Source organism: Pteropus vampyrus, unplaced genomic scaffold, assembly GCF_000151845.1.
Source record: "Pteropus vampyrus isolate Shadow unplaced genomic scaffold, Pvam_2.0 Scaffold284, whole genome shotgun sequence".
NCBI lineage: Eukaryota > Metazoa > Chordata > Mammalia > Chiroptera > Pteropodidae > Pteropus > Pteropus vampyrus.
In genome coordinates this window covers 190,121-196,087 of record NW_011889065.1, presented here as the reverse complement: position 1 = coordinate 196,087, position 5,967 = coordinate 190,121, and positions in this window count along the sequence as shown.

Genomic DNA, 5,967 nt, shown 5'->3' with positions numbered 1-5,967 from the left:
ACAAAGGGGAATGGAGATAAGTCACTATCCTTTACATATTCTTAATGGTAACCACACACCAAAGATTCAGAACTGAAGTATATAACATAAACAAGAAGGACCAGAGGGAAAACCCACAAACCCAACCCAACCAAAATAAAGAAAACAGAAGCACAAGGATAAGGAAGCAATTGAAACGCTAAGCAACCAGAAAGCAAAAGATAAAATGACAATAAGAAGACCTTATATTTCAATAATCACCCTAAATGTAAATGGACTGAACTCACCAGTATAAAAGCACAGAGTTGTAGAATGGATCAAAAAACAAAACCCAGCCATATGCTGCCTCCAGGAGACACATCTCAGTTCCAAAGACAAATATAGACTCAAAGTGAAAGGATGGAAAATGATATTTCAAGCAAATGGCATTCAGAGAAAATCTGGAGTAGTAGTACTAATATAGGATGAAATAGACTTCAAAATAAAAAAAAAAAGGTAAAGAAAGATACTGAAGGACACTTCATAATGGTTAAGGGAATCATGCAACAAAAAGACATAACACTTATTAATATCTATGCTCCCAATCAAGGAGCCCCAAAATATGTAAAGCAATTACTAACAGAAATAAAAAGAGAAATAGATGAAAACACTATCATAGTAGGGGACCTAAACACTGCACTGTCAGTTATGGATATATCATCCAAACAGAAAATCGATCAGGAAATAATATCCTTAAATGAAACATTAGACCAACTAGACATAATTGACATTTAAAGAGCCTTTCATCCTAAAACAGCTGCTTATATATATTTTTTTTATTGCACATGGAATGTTCTCAAGAATCGACCACATACTGGGACACAGAGATAGCCTCAACAGATATAAGAGGTTTGAAATCATATCAATCATATTCTCTGATCATAATGCTGTGAAATTGCAGATCAACTGTAAAAAGAAAGAGAGAATAACTGCAAATACATGGCGATTAAACAACATACTGCTGAAGAATAACTGAGTCAGCGAAGAAATAAAAAAAGAGATCAAGAGACAGATAGAAACTAATGATAATGATAGTAAAACATATCAAAACTTTTGGGACATGGCAAAAGTGGTTGTAAGAGGAAAGTTCATATCATTACAGGCCTACCTCTAAAAACAAGAATGAGTCCAAATAAACAACCTAACACTTCATCTTAAAAAACTAGAAAAAGAAGAGCAAATGAAGCCTAAAGTCAGGAGAAGGAAAGAAATAATCAAAATTAGAGCAGAAATAAATGAAATTGAAAACAAACAAACAAAAAAACAATAGAAAAATAAATGCAACAAAGAACTGTTTCTTTGAGAAGGTTAATAAAATCGACAAACTCCAAATAAACAAAATCAGGGATGAAAGAGGGGAAATTATGACAGACAGCACAGAAATACAATGGATCATACAAAAATACCATGAAAAAGTAGATAACATCAAATTTAATAACCTAGAAGAAATAGAACAGTACTTAGAAAAATACAACCTTTCTGGACTGAATCGAGAAGAACTGGAAAATATAAATAGACCTATCAACAGTATGGAAATTGAAACAATCCTCAAAACCCTACCAAAAAGTGAAAGTCCAGGACCAGAAAGTTTCATCAGTTAATTCTATCAAACACTAAATGAAGATTTAATATCTATTCTCTTCAAATTCTTCTAAAGAACAGAAGAGGAGGCAATACTTCCCTACTCATTTTAGGAGGACTATATTACCCTGACTACAAAATCTGGTAAAGATAACACAAAACAAGGAAACTACAGACTGATATCTCTCCTGAACACCAATGTAAAAATCCTAAATAAGATACTAGCAAACCGATTACAACAACATATTAAAAAAATTATAAACCACAATCAAGTGGGCTTCATGCCAGGGGCACAGGGATTGTTCAACATATGCAAATTTATTCCTGTGATACACCACATAAACAAATTAAAAAATGAAAATCGTATGATATCAATAGATTCAGAAAAAGCCTTCAAGAAGATACAGCATCCATTTATGATCAAAACATTTAACAAAAATGGTATAGAAGGAAAGTATCTTAACATAATAATGACCATATATGACAAACACTCAGCCAACATTACACTTAATGTTGAAAAACTAAAAACGTTCCCTCTAAGATCAGGAACATGGCAAGGCTGTCCACTATCGCCACTGTTATTCAATTTCACAGTGCAATCAGGCAAGAGAAAGATAAAAAAAGGCATCCAAATAGGAAATGAAGAAGTCAAACTGTCACTATTGGCAGATGACATGCTTCTCCATATAGAAAACCCTAAATACTCCATAAGAACACTACTAGAAACATTAAGCAAATGCAGTAAAGTTTCTGGATACAAAAATCAATGTTCAAAAATTCATAGTGTTCCTGTACTCTAATAATAAAGTGTCAGAAAAAGAAGTGGAAAAAATAATTTCTTTTGCAATTACAACAAAATAATAAAATACCTAGGAATAAATTTAACGAAACATGTGAAGGACCTATATGATGAAACTATAAGACCCTATTAAAGGAAATCAAAGAAGATAACAAAGAAATGGAAAGATATTCCATATTCTTGGATTGGAAGAATCAACATAGTTAAAATGACCATATTACTTAAGCATTATACAGATTTAATGCAATCCCTATCAAAATCCTATTGGCATTAATTTAAAGAAATAGAACAAAAATCATCAGATTTGTATGGAAGCACAAAAGACCTTGAATTGCCAAAGCCATCCTGAGAAAAAAGAATGAGGCTGGAGGCATCACTCTGCCCAACTTCAAATTATGCTACAAAGTGACAGTAATCAAAACGGCCTGGTATTGACAGAAAAACAGACACACGGACCAGTGGAACAGAATCGAGTGTCCAGAGGTAAACTCATATTTATATGGACAAATAATTTTCAATAAGAATGCCAAAAACATACAGTGTAGAAAGAAAAGCCTCTTCAGTAAATAGTGCTGGGAAAATTGGAAAGCCACCTGCAAAAGAATGAAACTAGAGTGTTTTCTATAACTACACACCAAAATTAACTCAAAATGATTTAAGGATGAGAATATAAGACCTGAAACAATAACATGCATGGAAGAAAACATAGGAACTAAACTCGAGGACCTTGGATTTAAAGAGGATTTCAGGAATTTGACCTCGAAGGCAAGGAAAGTAAAAGCAAAACTAAATAAATGGGACTACATCAAACTAAAAAGCTTCTGCTCAGCAAAAGAAACCATTGACAAGGTAAAGAGACAACCATCTGAATGGCAAAATATGTTTGAAAACAATGCCTCCGATAAGGGCCTAATATCCAGACTATAGAAAGAACTCATTCAACAACAAAAATATAAACGATCCAATCAAAAAATGGTCAGAGGACCTGGATAGACACTTCTCCCTAGAAGACATACAAATGGCCAACAAACATATAAAAAGATGGTGAACATTGCTAGCTATTAAGGAAACGCAAACCAAAACCACAATAAGATACCATCTCACATCTGGTAAAATAGCTATAATCAACAGGACAAGTAATAACAAGTGTTGGGGATGCAGAGAAAAAGGAACCCTCATACACTGCTGGTAGGATTGCAACTCAGTATTGCCACTATGGAAAACAGTTTGGAGGTTCCACAAAAAACTAGGAATTGATCTACCATATGATCCAGCAGTCCTTTTACTAGGTATTTATCCCAAAGACTTGAAAACCTATATCTGAAAAGGTATTTTGACTCCGATATTCATAGCAGCATTATTCACGGTGGCCAAGACATGGAAGCAACTGAAGTGTCCTACAACAAATGATTGGCTAAAGAAGCCATGGTACATATATACAATGAAATATTGCTCAGCCATAAGAAGAGATCAAATACTGACATTTGCGACAACATGGATGGACATTGAGATAACCTTGCTAAGCGAAATAACCCAGACAGAAAAAGTTGAAAGATCACATGATATCACATATTTGTGGGATATAAACCTAAAAGCAACAAATGAACAAAATGAACGAAACAAAAAAACAGAGACTCATGGACATGGAAAATAGACTAGTGGTTACCAGAGGGTAGGGGGAAGGTGGGAGGAAGGAAGTATACGGGCTAAAGATGGTGAAATATATGGTGACGGTGAGAAATCTAACTATGGGAGTTGAACACACAGCGTAAATATATATATATGCCTTACTGTTAAAGCGTACAACTGAAACTTATTGGATTTCGTTAACCAAAGTCACCATGAAAAGAAAGAAAGAAAGAAAGAAAGAAAGAAAGAAAGAAAGAAAGAAAGAAAGAGGGAGGGGGGGGGAGGGAGAGGGAAAAGAAAGGAAGGAAGGAAGGAAGGAAGGAAGGAAGGAAGGAAGGAAAAGAAATGTACTAAATAATCCAATCAAAAGATAGGATGGCTAAATGGATAAGAAAACAAGACGTTTGCATATGCCTTCCTGCCTATAAGAGACTCACTTCAGATCGAAAGACACATATACGCTGAAAATAAAGGGATACAAAAAGATTTGTTTTTATGAAAATGGAAACACAAACAAGCTTTGGTAGCAATACTTATACTAAATAAAATAGACCTTAAAACAAAGGCTATAACAGTAGACAAAGCAGGACCCAGCTATCCCACTTCTGGGTATTTATCCAAGGAAACCCATCATACTACATCAAAGGACATGGGAATCCGTGTACTCATTGCAGCATAGTCAAGATATGAAAGCTACTTGGGTGTCCATCAATAGATGAATGGATAAAGAAGAGATGGTACATATATAAAATGGAATATAACTCACCCATAAAAAATGAAATCTTACCATCTGCAACAACATGGATGAACCTAGAGAATATTGTGCTGGGTGGAGTAAGTCAGACCAAGAAAGACAAATACCATATGATCTTACATGTGGAATCTAAAGAACAAAACAAACACATAAACAATACAGAAACAAACTAATAGATACAGAGAACATTTTGATAGTTGTCAGACTGGAGGGATGTTGGAGGTTGGTGAAAAGGGGAAAGGATTAAGAAGTACAAATTGGTAGTCATAAAATATGGGCATGTAAAATATAGCATGTGTAGTCAATAATATTGTAATAACTATGTATGGTTTTAGATGTGTAATAGATTTATCAATAGGGAGATCACATTGTAAATAATATAAATGTTTAATCACTATGTTGTACACCTAAAATTAATATAATTATGGTATGCCAGCTGTAATTTTAAAATTTCTTAAAAAGTAAAAAAGAATCTTGTTCAATTTTTGAGATTTGCTTAGGTAAAGTTTGCTGTGAATTTATGGTTCATGTAAAAGTTTGAACTATAAAATTAAGCTTATGTGACTTCATCTGTCAATTATTAAACTGATCTTTGCATGCTAAGGTAAGAAATTAATAACAGAAGGACAATTTCATGTTGAATGATTGGTTGGTTAGAGACAAGTAAAGCAATGCATTGTGGTTCCAAATGCAGGAAGAATCTGTTAAGGGCAGTTATGTTTTGTGAGTTAAGATTAATTGGTTTCATTGACAAGAGAATTGATCTGGTCATTAATGATGGTATCGGCTGAAAAAAAGAGACTATCAAATTAGAGTCAACAAAGGGAAGTCAGGTCCACTTGTAAAAATATAATGTAGCTTCCATCACTTATAGGATAAGACATTCGATTTGATTTTAAATCATGTGTTAGAAACTTTCATTGACAGCCGTTTCACACTCTTAAAGCCTCATGAGATTTGTTGCATTTTGATTTCATTCCAAATTTTTTAAATAATCATATTATTTTTATTATTTTAATTAAAATTTTTGTTAGATAAGTACTACATTAACTTATCCTCATTGTGAATTATTCAGAAATTTATAGTGTAATATGAGAAAATCTTTTCCTATTTTCTGCCCAACTGTATCTGAAACCCCTTCCTCAAATGCCTCTTTCTTCTAAGAGGTGGACATTGTTAAGTTTGG